Source organism: Salmo trutta, chromosome 5, assembly GCF_901001165.1.
Source record: "Salmo trutta chromosome 5, fSalTru1.1, whole genome shotgun sequence".
Classification (NCBI taxonomy): Eukaryota; Metazoa; Chordata; class Actinopteri; order Salmoniformes; family Salmonidae; genus Salmo; species Salmo trutta.
Genome location: NC_042961.1, coordinates 52867087 through 52881379, shown reverse-complemented (window position 1 = coordinate 52881379; position 14293 = coordinate 52867087). Strand labels below are relative to the sequence as shown.

Genomic DNA, 14293 nt, shown 5'->3' with positions numbered 1-14293 from the left:
TTATCCTTTATATGACATAATAATACATAGATTTTCTATAGCACTTTCATTTAAGAACCTCATAGTCACTTACAAAAACAAAGGGATCTGACAGATTCTTGGGCGATTAGCTTCAACAGCTTCAGATGATAAGGCATTGAGGCAGTATGGGTAAGCAGTAGCTTGAGTGGGGGAGCATAGATGGTACAACATTTTGCATCAAGACTGCCCAAATGTGCCTAATTATTTTATTAATAACTTTTCAAGTTCATAACTGTGCACTCTACTCAAACAATAGCATGGTATTATTTCACTGTAATAGCTACTGTAAATTGGACAGTGCAGATAGATTAACAAGAATGTAAGCTTTCTGCCAATATCAGATATGTCTATGTCCTGGGAAATGTTCTTGTTACTTACAACCTCATGCTAATCGCATTAGTCTATGTTAGCTCAACCATCCCGTGGGGGACCCAATGATCCTGTAGAGGTAAAGGAAGCATCTATTTACACACTGTGAAATTTGATAGAAATTAAAATTTGTTGGCATTTAATTCCCACTCACCTCTGAAAATATATGTTAAAAGACATCCGAACAGAAATCCTAAGAGCAACATTACAATCCCGGGGATGCGGTTCTCCCCCTCAACCACCACGTCAGGCTAGGGCTGTTCATTGGAGGACATAGGGAGAGACAAATGTATGGTAACAAGGTAAGAACACAAATAAGGCCTCATCTACATTAATTCCTCCCTGTCTCACTGCATAGCTGGCTGGCCTATGAATTCCCCGCTCAAGGTTCATGAATACACCAGTTTTTCCTGGTCAGGTCATGTGTTACAGAAATAAATCCTGGCCCTAGAAATGACTGTACCTTGGCATATCTCCCTCACCACCTTGGAGGCGTTAGTGAGCCCGTTGCTGGAAGTACATATGATGGTGACATTTCTGTTTGGGCTGTAAGACGCCCAGACAACAGAGATGTTGGCGTTGGGACTCCCCCTCCAGAAAGAGCCGTCAAACGAAGCTTCTGGTTCACAAAGAAAGCTGTAGTCCTCCACTGAAGAGGAGCACTGAAGAGGCATCACACAGTGGCCGTCCTTTAAAATGCTGAATACATAGGCTCAAAGAGACGCTCTGGACATTTGAAGAGAAACAAGAGAAGGTCTTGAGAATAGATAACACATTTTACATAAACAAAACTTACAAGGAAATTTGAATAAAGTAGAGATGAGAAATGAGGAACAATTTGAAATGATTTTAAAGAACAGTTTTGCCTATAATAGGCTGGCAAACTAGTGAAATGTAAAACGTAAAATTCCCAAACTTGTGTGGAGGGTGACATGTCCAATGAGTGACATTTTTAGGGACCCTTGGCATTTTGGGTAACTTGCGCCCCAAGAGTCAAATTATGTATCAATCCTACAGAGTGCACCTTCAAAACAAGGCACAGTTGTGATTGAGACACAGTCACAGTGAGCCATACCTTATTGATCTGTTGCTCCCCCTGACTGTGAGTGTGTAGAGAACAGAGTAAACCATGTCATTCCCTCTCCGAACATCTCTGATCTCCAAGTCATCAGACTCAGATACATACAGGAATTGAACTATTTATTTTCTACCTCAGAGTCTGATGGTGTTGTGCTGTTCTCTCTCCAGTCGTAGCTCCTGGTTCCTCAAAATCAGTCCTAGAAGGAGTTGTTGCGGGTCTTGTTGTTTTTGGTGTTTTACTGGTCATTTTCCTGGTCCTGCTGGTGAGATATCAAACAGCAAAGGTGAGACTTTTACTATGTTTCATTTAATACAAAACATGCTATTACATGTTTAGGAGAGAAATGTCAACATATAATATATATAGATTCCTGTTTCAATAGAATATTCTGGTGAGTACACCTGTCTCTCAACTATATTGATACATACAGTATAACATCTTCTCTGTACTACTTATGCTGAGTAGCTCTCTCCCTGTAGGCCCCCTCAGCCCCAGAGCACCAACCAGGACCCCCAACAGGACCAAGGATCTACCCAGTGCCAGGCTCCTGATACTGGGTATGCATATCAGCAGCATGGTCAGTCTCTCAGCCCAGACCTCTACCAGTCTCATCTCTGTACCCGCATACACTGACTGATCAACATCCACTTTGTATAGCAACATGTTACCATAATCTGTCCCTAGACAAGCTGAGGGATAACCAACCTAACTAACCTGTCTCTCTCTTCTTTGACCAACAGGTGACACTAAATCTAAGATCCAATCAATGCCTCAGACAACAATGATAATGGTACTGATGTAATATTTTCAGTATGAATGTGTAGTAGTCTGCTGCTCTTAATTTAATATGACATGTAGAGTTTGACTAAGTTGAGGTGTTTGTATATTATCTCTCAGATGCTGCTGACTTACGCCCAGATTCAACTGAACAAGTTGGGCAAGAAAAAGGTGGCTGAACTGTGACATACATTGATAAAAAAATGTAGAAGTGTATCCAAGATGAGTTAAATGTGCACACATATATATATATATATATATATATATATATATATATATATATATATATATATATATATATATATACACTACCGTTCAAAAGTTTGGGGTCACTAAAATGGTACCCACAAAACACCAGTCTCAACGTCAACAGTGAAGAGGCGAATCCGTGATGCTGGCCTTCTAGGAAGAGTTCCTCTGTCCAGTGTCTGTGTTCTTTTGTCCATCTTAATATTTTCTTTTTATTGGCTAGTCTGAGATATGGCTTTTTCTTTGCATCTCTGCCTAGAAGGTCAGCATACCGGACTCACCTCTTCACTGTTGACATTGAGACTGGTGATTTGCGGGTATTATTTAATGAAGCTGCCAGTTGAGGACTTGTGAGGTGTCTGTTTCTCAAACTAGACACTCTAATGTACTTGTCCTCTTGCTCAGTTGTGCACCGGGGCCTCCCACTCATCTTTCTATTCTGGTTAGAGCCAGTTGGCGCTGTTCTGTGAAGGGAGTAGTACACAGCATTGTACGAGATCTTCCGTTTCTTGGCAATTTCTCGCATGGAATAGCCTTCTATTCTCAGGACAAGAATAGACTGACGAGTTTCAGAAGAAAGTATTTGTTTCTGGTCATTTTGAGCCTGTAGTCGAACCCACAAATGCTGCTGCTCCAGATACTCAACTAGCCTAAAGAAGGCAGTTTTATTGCTTCTTTAATCCGGACAACAGTTTTCAGCTGTGCTAACATAATTGCAAAAGGGTTTTCTAATGATCAATTAGCCATTTAAAATTATAAACTTGGAATAGCTAACACAACGTGCCATTGGAACACAGGAGTGACGGTTGCTTATAATGGGCCTCTGTAAGCCTATGTAGATATTCCATAAAGAATCTGCCGTTTCCAGTTACAATAGTTAATTACAACATTAACAATGTCTACACTGTATTCTGATCAATTTGATGTTTTTTTAATGGACAAAAATGTGCTTTTCTTTCAAAAACAAGGACATTGCTAACGGTAGTGTGTATATATATATATTTACAAATTCTCTTGTCTTCTTCCTCCTCCTAAGAAAAGCGTGATTATCTAAAAGAAAAGTCTGCTCTGTGGTGAAGACAGGGAAAGCCACAGGTAAGACCCATTCTACAGGTTGGCAGTCTTTAAAACCTTAATTCACAAGTTTGGGGCGAAGTGGCAGAATGTGCAATAAGCTAATTCCTTCATTTGCAGCAGCTGGACCTGTTGATGTGACCTATGTTGAGGTTGACCTCCAAAAGAAGAACAAAGCTAAGAAGAAGAGAGGTAAGATGACATCCCTCCTTCCATACTCCCCTTATCAGAACCTCACATCTCTTTAACCCATATGAACTTCATAGGCATCTTAGAAATGCAAGTGAAAGTTCATATTGTAAAATAGCTCCCTGAATGGCTTCCACAGGGTGTCAGCAGTCTATGTTCAAAGTGTCAGTCTTGTAACTTCAAAAAGGAATAAGAAATAACAGTTTTTGTATAAGGACACAGTCTTGAAAATCCGTGTCATCGCGCGCCATGATGAAGTTGCGCACCCGCTAAAATCGGTTTCCAATTGAACATACTTCTTTCCGAAAGATATATTATAGTTTGATTACATTTTAGGGTGTCTGAGGAGTAGATACAAACTTGTTGAAACAAAGTTTAGGGGTAGATTTTCGGATTCCTTTCTCTGCAAGTTGTACAGGTGGATTACTGAAATCGATGGGGCCAACTATACAGACTTATTTGGATATAAAAAAGGATTTTACCTAACAAAACGACACAACATGTTATCTCTGGGACCCTTTGGATGACAAATCAGAGGAAGATTTTCAAAAAGTAAGTGAATATTTCATCTTTATATGTGAATGTATGAAACCTGTGCCGGTGGAAAAAATATTTTGATGTGGGGCGCTGTCCTCAAACAATCGCAGTGAATGTTTTCGCCGTATTAGCTACTGAACATTGGACAGTGCAGTTAGATTAACAAGAATTTAAGATTTCAGCTGACAGGTATATGTAACTAAATGTTTAACCACTATTATAACTATTAGAATTTATTACGCACCCTCCAGTTTGACCGGAAATACAGTATGTAAGGGATCATCATAACCTCACACCTCTAACTGTGTATTGTATAACTGTATATTATTCTGTATAACTGTAACATTATGCAGATGTTTTATTATCACCCCCTATAGAAACAGCAACCCCAAATGAGGCAGATTCAGTCTATTCTCCAGTGAAGCCATACACAGTCCCCGGTAAGAGTACATCGACAATCTATTGAAAGGGTATGAAACTATATGTAAGTATGTCCTAAGAAACTGGTGACTAAGTGTTTATGATCACGTTGCCTTGTTAGCATCAGCGTGATTAACTATGCATTCTAGTGTTGATGTTAACATACGTTTGGATTTGCACTCCCATAGCAAATTATCTCAAAACTATTGTCAAGACATTCAGGCCGGCAAATTGGAATCTCTACATCACTATTTTATTTTTATTCTCTTTATTCTCCAGGCAAACTTTTTATTTTATTTTGTCAAACATAATTTGCCCACCCCTGCTCTACACCTATATTACCTCTCTCGCAGCCTGATGATGTTTTTCTGTTTCCAATGAAGAGGCAGAATGTGCAATAAACTAATTCCTGCATTTGATGACTGGAAATGTCCATTGTCAGCAGCAGCTGGACCTGTTGATGTGACCTACTGTATGATGAGGTTGACCTAAATAAGAGGGCCAAAGCCAAGAACCTCACACCTCTTTGACCCCATATTGAATTGCTGCTGTATATTATTCTGTACATTATTCTTGATATTATTTTGGCTATTATTGTGGATATAACTATTATTTTATGCTGATGTTTATCATCCTACAGAAACAGCAACCCCACCAGAGGCAGATTCAGTCTATTGTCACGTGAAGCCACGCACAGCCCCAGGTAAGACTAATAGTCATATGCTATTGACACTAATACAGGTGTAGGATCTAAATTTGAACAGTTTCTCACAGAAAATAATCCTGCAGCAAAAGGAAACGTTAAGTATTGTGTGTATTATAATTCATTTACACTTTTTGTAGGGCTTGATATATTTGTAGTTAGGGAAAATCAATTCTGAAGTTCTAAAGTGGAAATTCTAAAGTGGAAATTAAAAACACGAAACGTTTGCATTTCCTGCATTGCAGGACATTTCCATTAAAACAGGGTGATCAAAAGAAGACGCTACACATGTATTATACTTATTGAACTAATGCTCTGATATCGAAGTATACTGTACCTTTTTAAAGTATACCTCTAAAAATCATTGTGTGGTGATCTGTTGCAGGTCCTTGAGGGAGATGGAGGGATAAATAACTTTGTGTGGTGATATGTTACAGGTCCTTGAGGGAGATGGAGGGATAAATAACTTTGTGTGGTGATATGTTACAGGTCCTTGAGGGATAAATAACTTTGTGTGGTGATATGTTGCAGGTCCTTGAGGGAGATGGAGGGATAAATAACTTTGTGTGGTGATATGTTACAGGTCCTTGAGGGAGATGGAGGGATAAATAACTTGGTGTGGTGATATGTTACAGGTCCTTGAGGGATAAATAACGTTGTGTGGTGATATGTTACAGGTCCTTGAGGGATAAATAACGTTGTGTGGTGATATGTTACAGGTCCTTGAGGGAGATGGAGGGATAAATAACTTTGTGTGGTGATATGTTGCAGGTCCTTGAGGGAGATGGAGGGATAAATAACATTGTGTGGTGATATGTTGCAGGTCCTTGAGGGAGATGGAGGGATAAATAACTTTGTGTGGTGATATGTTACAGGTCCTTGAGGGAGATGGAGGGATAAATAACATTGTGTGGTGATATGTTGCAGGTCCTTGAGGGAGATGGAAGGATAAATAACTTTGTGTGGTGATATGTTACAGGTCCTTGAAGGAGATGGAGGGATAAATAACTTTGTGTGGTGATATGTTACAGGTTCTTGAGGGAGATGGAGGGACACTTCATCAGAGGAGGAGCAGGAGAAACCTGGGAACATGGATTATGCACACTCCCGCAAACACACACACACACACACACACACAGACACACACACACACACACACACACACACAAAAACATATAAACATACAAACAAAATTACATGCACACACACATATGCAGGCATGCACACACACGCACACACACACAAAAACACTGACACAAACAAACACACACACAATAACACATTGTACATGAAGGATTTTTATCTAGTTTTTTTATTAAAAAAAGGTTTTTATTGAATCATGGTTTAATTGTGTATTACTGTAACAGATTTTTAAACATTGATATGGTGTAATATGATGTAGCTTATCTGCAGCTACAGTAATTGTATCTGCTCTGTATTGTGTATTGAATTGTATTGTTTGTTGGTTCATTCTTTTTTTAGTTTTGACATTTTAGTAATACAGCAGCCGCTCTAATCCAGAATGATTTACAGGAGCAATTAGGGTTAAGTGCCTTGCTCAAAGGCACAGACAGATTTTTAACTTAGTCGGTTCGGGGATTTGAACAAGCAACCTTTTGTTTACTCCTAACCACTAGGCTACATGTTACCCTAGTTTGGTTGCATAAATGGCAGCAAAAAAAATTATAAATTCTGCGAGTAATTGAACTGGAAGGGATGATGGATGATCAGGGAAGCAGATCTGATGGCATTGAGATCTGAGGAACCATTGATGGTCTGATGATCCTATGAGTAGAATAGGGAGCCAGTCAGAGTAGAAAGACAGTCAGCGTCTGTAGCCTCAGCAGGGCACCATGCTGTCCCCTCATGTCCTCCGTGATCTGGGCTGGTGATAGTTATCTTAGCTGACTAGCCACTCCTCTCCGCTAACTCTATGTAGCTCCCACTTAGGTGATGCTATTGTGCTGCCGTAAAGGTGCTAGAAGAATAACATTAGCAGTCAGAGTAGCTTTTCCACTAGTTCGAGCCATCTCCTCATGCAGTCCTCTCACTTCTTCTGCTTCTCTCCAAGCCAGTGTTGTGGCATTCTAATCCATTCACATCCAAACAGTCTCCAAGCTAGCTTGTTACAGTAGTTAGCAAGTGAGCCACAACTGGCAAATTCAACCTAAACCTAGTTCAGGATGACCAATTATTCACTGATTCTGAATAAGCAATCAAAAATTAAAAATCTGACAGAAGAATTGCAATACGAAAATTCTTAAAGCCCAGTAAGAGCATTTAGTGTAAGAGCTGTTTGAAAAGAACGCGTGAAGTTTCAGCTTGTTTTGGTGGGATTACGTTTTGGCCTTGAGAAATCGCTCTTTGCTAAGAAGCTATTTTTGATTGTTAATGACAATTCTAATTGAAATAATCACAGTAAGGTACTTAATTGTTACCCATAAATGATTTGATATTGAGATAAAATCAGCTGCATTGGACCTTTAAAAACAACTAAATATGATTAAATGTACAAACATTATGGGAGCGATCATCCATGGCTGCCGTAGCGGTGCCGTCATGGCAATAAAAGAAAATACATTCTAAATGTTTGAAATGTATTATTTTTGATTAATTATTTCTGTAATTCATGATGTAACATATTTGTATATTAATTTCACAAAATATTATAAGTATTATTCTATTCACCTGTACTTTTACAAAATATTTGCATTGTGTTTCTTGATGTAACTTTTTTTTTCATCCATCAGATAGCATCAGTGTTCATTATTATTATTTTAAATGGATGATGTCATAGTCAACTCTTCCATACAAGCTACTTTGGTCAGCCGTCCTTTCAGCCTAGTATTGGGTTCCCCAATGTGTGAGTTAAAGTGGCAATGGTTCATACATTTTTGGGACTTTTAAATGAACTATTTATACCTATTTAATTTGAAAGAACTTAACTCATTAATGCCTCATGAGCTTAGGTCAACTGCTGTAGCCCTTCAGCTAAAGAACCATTGAGATTTTCCTAATTACTTTTTAGGGAGGGTGTGCCTTAAATAGAATAGAATACAATAAATTACAATTTTGGTGATCAGTTATAGTTCAGTTGCAACATCAGGAAATACTAACAGAAATACATATCAAGAACTTGAGACGTGACATCCTTTCTCTAATACAAATAGTGATGTGCAATATTTACAACATTTTATAACCCCCCCTAAGATACACTCTTTATAACCCCATCTAAGATACACTCTTAGAAAAGGGGTCCAAATGAGTTCTTCGGCTGTCCCCATAGGAAAACCCTTTGTAGAAACGTTTTTGGTTGCAGGTAGAACCGTTTTAGGTTCCATGTAGAACCCTCTGTGGAAAGGGCTCTGCGTGGAACCAACAGGGTTCTACCTAGTATCGAAAGGGGTTTTACAAATGGTTCTCCTATGGGGACAGCCAAAGAACCCTTTCAGGTTATTGCTATTACCTTTTGTTTCTAAGAGTGTAGCAAGGAGCTCTCACGACTTTAACATTAAACTACTTTAGTTCTAAAACCATCACACGCAAATGCCTTGTGTGTTTTTTAATATTGAAATGTGGACGTGCACGCCTATGATTGCAAAGGAGTCTTCCAAGAAAGCAAGGTCAGACTCATACGACAGGGTGTGGTATTTACATTGAAATAGTATTCAATATTTTAATTACTGTGTTACATTCCATGTGTAAACTACCTGACCAGGTCTTGCTCATAGCCTCACCATCCTACAGAAAAGGTCACAACCCTGCTTGGTTGGTAAGGCCACTGTTCCAGTTAGGGGGTTTATGTGTCTGTGTTTATATCCAACACAATCTCAAACTCAATTCGTGCAAATATGTACAAAAGGTATTTCAGCAAATTGTGTGCGTTTTGTGCGTTTTTATGTGGCTTAATTAGTGTGAAAAGACACATTTTTGTGCAACTTAATTCATAGGAAAAGACACATTTTTACGCGACCTTATTCATAGGAAAATACATTTTTGGCGGGGCAAACTTCGGAACAATCTTTTGAAAGTTATTAGAGCAATGTGTGATGGGCAGAGGTGTTCTACACTGCCTTTTTTTGTGTGTCACATTTATTTTTATAAAACAAAACGTATTAACAACACACTATTGTCACTAAATAATTATACATTCTAAATAATTATAATAGTAGTCTTAGGTTTTTTTATTTTATTTATTAATGCCAATACTGTTTTCTATGTTTGTTTTTACTTAACTTTGGGATACTGGTGCACACACAATTTTCTTCATAAAGCATTTCATATTCATTCGTGGAGCTTACATTACACCATTTTCGTCAAAATTAATTGAATACAAGGCTCCACTTTTCGTGTACATTACACCATTTCTTTCATAATTAATTTCATACAAAGCTATGTTAAATTTTATGAGGGTTGCCAGATTGGACAAAAAATAGGTATTAGGTATTGATGAAGGTATTTGATTGCGGAATGGGGATACATTGTATGATGGGAAATTATACACACCATAATACACACACACAAAAACTTACACACATATACACACACACTCTGTTTGTACTCATGTTATAGCCAACTCTTGACTTTTGTATGAATTCTGTTTAATAAAATATGTGTTTCTAGTGGTCTATCATTCATTATCTTTAACTGGTTAAATGATTGTAGTTTGCATGTTTCATTAACGATTAATATGTTTAAAAAGTTGTATATCTATGCTTAATTTAGCTTTTGGTATATTTGGCATTTTTATACATATTCTGCATTTCCACTGAAGAAAGCAATAATTAATCAAGATACTACTGTAAATAAATGGACACTACCTGTTATAAAATGCTGAGTCTGTAGCCATTCAGCTATGGGTTTCACAGCCCTATAATAATGAATCAAGTATTATCAGCTTACCAAACCAAACAGATTTGCAGGTCTTCTGTTTCCCCACATTTATTGATTCATTCATTTCCCATCATGAAAATGTATCCCCATTCCCCAATCAAATACCTTCTTCGATACCACAAAAAAAACTGACAAATACAGCTTTTTACACCAATCTGGCACCCCTCATAAAATCTGACATAGCACCAGTATCCCAAAGTATTAAGCGAAAACAAGCATAGAAAACAGCATTGACATTAATACAAAAACAAAAAACATAAAGCTACTGTTATAATATAAGTGTTTCAGTGACAACCTAGTTGATTAACAATATTGGGTTGTTAACAAGTTTTTTTTTCGAAATAAATGTGGGACACAATGCTTTAGATTGTTTGTGTGTTTTATCCTTAATTGATTAAACAGGGCATATGCTTATTAGTAAATGGTACTAAAGTGGGATTGCAGGACATGGTAAGTCGGTGACCATTTTAAAGCTGCAGTCCGTAACTGAAACTACCACAAAACGGCCACCCTGCCACTTGTTGTGGATTCCAGCTGAGGAATGTTGCTAGGGGAATTCCTTCATGTACAATGTTTGTTTACACTGACATTGTTAACAAACAGTGTCATAAAATGACAGTATATTTTGTGTTATGTTTTGTGTTTATTTAGCGCTTTTCTACCAACTGAGGTACTCAAAGTGCTTTACATAGTAGGGGGAAACTCACCTCATCCACCAGCAATGTGTTGCACCCACCTGGGTGATGCAAAGCGACCATTTGTGTGTCAGAACGCTCACCACACATCAGCTATTAGGTGGAGAGGTGAAGAGTGATAGAGTGCCTTCAGAAAGTATTCATACCCCTTGACTAATTCCACATTTTGTTGTGTTACAGCCTGAATTTAAAATGTATTAAAATATGTATTTTTCTCACCCATCTACACACAATACCAATAATGACAAAGTGAAAACGTTTTTAGAAATGTTTGCAAATGTATTAAAAATGAAACACAGAAATATCTTAATTACATAATTATTCACACCCCTGAGTCATTACTTTATAGAATCAACTTTGACAGCGATTACAGCTTTGAGTTTTTCTTGGTATGTCTCTAAGAGCTTTCCACTCCTGGACTGTGCAGTATTTGCCCATTATTATTTTTTACATTATTAAAGCTCTGTCAAATTGGTTGTTGATCATTGCTAGACAACCATTTTCAGGTCTTGCCATAGATTTTCAAGTAAAGTCAAAACTGTATCTCAGCCACTCAAGAACATTGACAATCCTCTTGGTAAGCAACTCCATTGTAGATTTGGCCTTGTGTTTTAGGTTATTGTCCTGCTGAAAGGTGAATTCATCTACAGGGTCTGGTGGAAAGCAGACAACCAGGTTTTCACTAAGATTTTGACTGTGCTTAACTCTGTTTATTTTTTATCCTGAAAAATTCCCCAGTCCTCGATTGCAAGCATACCCATAACATGATGCTGTCACCACCTGAAAATATGGAGAGTGGTACTAATTATTAATGTATTGTATTGTATTTGCTTCAACCATAACACTCTCTATTCAGTACAACAAGTGTATTGCTTTGCCATATTTTTTGCAGAATTACTTCAGTGCGTTGTTGCAAACAGGATGCATGTTGTGGAATATTTGTATTCTGTACAGGCTTCTTTCTTTTCACTCTGTCAATTAGGTTAGTATTGTGGAGTAACTACAATGTTGTTGATCGATCCTCAGTTTTCTCCTATCACAGCCATTTAACTCTAACTCTTTTATAAAGTCACCATTGCCCTCATGGTGAAATCCTTGAGAAGTTTTCTTCCTCTCCGGCAGTTAGTGAGGAAGGACACCTGTATCTTTCTAGTGACTGGGTGTATTGATACACCATCCAAGGTGTAGTTACCAACTTCACCAAGCTCAAATGGATACTCAAGTCTGCTACTTTTTATTTTGCCTACCAATGGGTGCCCATCTTTGAGAGGCATTGGAAACCTGGTCTTTGGGGTTGAATCTGTGTTTGAGGGACCTTGGAGATAATTTTTTATCGGGGTACAGAAATGAGGTAGTCATTCAAAAATCATGTTAAACACTATCATTGCACACAGAGTGAGTCCATGAAATTTATTATGTGACTTGTTAAGCACAATTCACTCCTGAACTTATATAGGCTTGCCATAACAAAGGGGTTGACTCAAGAAATGTCTGCTTTCCATTTTATATTAATTTGTAAACATTTCGAAAAACATAATTCCACTTTTACATTATGGAGTATTGTGTGTAGGCCAGTGACAAAGCATCTCAATTGCATCAATTTGAAATTCAGACTGTAATGCAACAGAATGTGGAAAAGTCAAGGGGTGAGAATACTTTCTGAAGACACTATCATGCCAATTAGTAATGGCAGGATATGATGGAAGGGGGACAGGTTGGGAATGTTGCCATGACACCAGGGTTAACATCCCTAGTCTTACAATAAGTGACATGGGATTTTTAATAACCACAGAGAGTCAGGACACCTCTTTAACTTCCTATCCAAAAGACAGCACCCTAAGCAGGGAAATGTCACCTAGACTGCCCAAGGGATCTCCTTAGACCAGAGAGAAGAGTGGCCCCTACTGACCCTGCAACACCACTTCCAGCAGTCTCCCATCCAGAGACAGACCAGGACCGTCCCTGCTGAGCTTCAGAGGTAAGCCAGCAGTGGGATGAAGGGTGGTATGCTGCTGGCATGTGACGACATGTTAAAGCGACGTGATAACATTAAACTACACATGTGAAACTATTTTAGCACGTGAAAACATGATCTTGTGAAATAAATGTGACAACATGGGGATACAACATTTCAATGTGATACCATGAAACTACACGTGACAACATTTTCACAACTAAAACAGCATATTTAGATTGTCAAATGTGATTTTTTTCAAGTGTGAAAATGCAATTCTATTTTCACGTGAGGTGGAAACGTGATTTTTCTCTCATGTGAAAAGGTAGTGTTAACATACAGTTGTGGCAGCAGGGTACCCTAGTGGTTCGAGCATTGGACTAGTAACCGAAAGGTTGCATGTCCAAATCCCGGAGCTGACAAAGTAAAAATCTGTTGTTCTGCCCCTGAACAAGGCAGTTAACCCACTGTTCCTAGACTGTAATAGAAAATAAGAATTTGTTCTTAACTGACTTGCCTAGTTATATTAAAAAATTAATACATATGGGTTCAAAATGTGAAATTTCACTTGAGTCTTTTTGCAAGGGATGTAATTAAATGGTGTAGGAGTTTTAAGGTGAGTGACATGCTGTACATTTGACATGATCACTTCAATATGACCCCACCTGGGATTTGAAACTCACAACCTCTAAATTTGGGGTACGCTGATATTTCTGCTGTGCTAACAAGTCTGTACTTCTGCATTCTCAGAAGTCCCCCACAGATGAATTACCTATAGATCTCTGCACTTTGCAAAATAATTCCATCTAGACTGCTATTTTAGTTATCAGTTAATCTGACTATTCTGTCATCATTGATTTAATTTACTGGATTCAGCAATTTCAGTGTTTTCTGTATAATTGTCTAATGTTGGTGGGGTATATTATTCTGTTTTAATGTTACTCCTGAATAACTATGATACATATAGTAGGTTTTATTGAGTGTATTTTAAACAAAGCTGAGATTTACTTTGAAGTCCAAAGTGTAGGAATACAGGTGAAATCAGTTATTGACACAGAAACAGTGCAGTGGAAGATTTGAATGCCATGAACCAAGAGATTGTGAGTTCAAATCAAATCACATTTTATTGGTCACATTGTAACGGCTGTCGTGAGAGAGAGTAGACCAAGGTCCAGTGGAGTTAGTGTTCATCATTGAATATGTAATAGCAGAAAGAACACTATACAAAAATAAGAAGAACCCACAGCCAAACAGTCCTGTCAGGTGCAAAACACTAACAGAAACAATTACCCACAAAACCCAAAGGAAAAACATGCTCCTTATGTGTGACT

The 14293-nt window shown here is 38.0% G+C and overlaps 1 long non-coding RNA gene and 1 pseudogene across 1 annotated transcript; both read left to right on the top strand.

Annotated features, from left to right (window-relative positions):
* LOC115194492 (SLAM family member 8-like) overlaps positions 1 to 3946 on the top strand; it is a 30294-nt pseudogene extending 26348 nt beyond the window's left edge.
* A 441-nt stretch (positions 3947 to 4387) lies between these two features.
* LOC115194497 (uncharacterized) lies at positions 4388 to 8007 on the top strand. The gene is made up of 2 exons (XR_003878372.1): positions 4388 to 5420; positions 6452 to 8007. It is a non-coding gene; the product is annotated as an uncharacterized LOC115194497 (long non-coding RNA).
* Positions 8008 to 14293: the final 6286 nt, after the last annotated feature.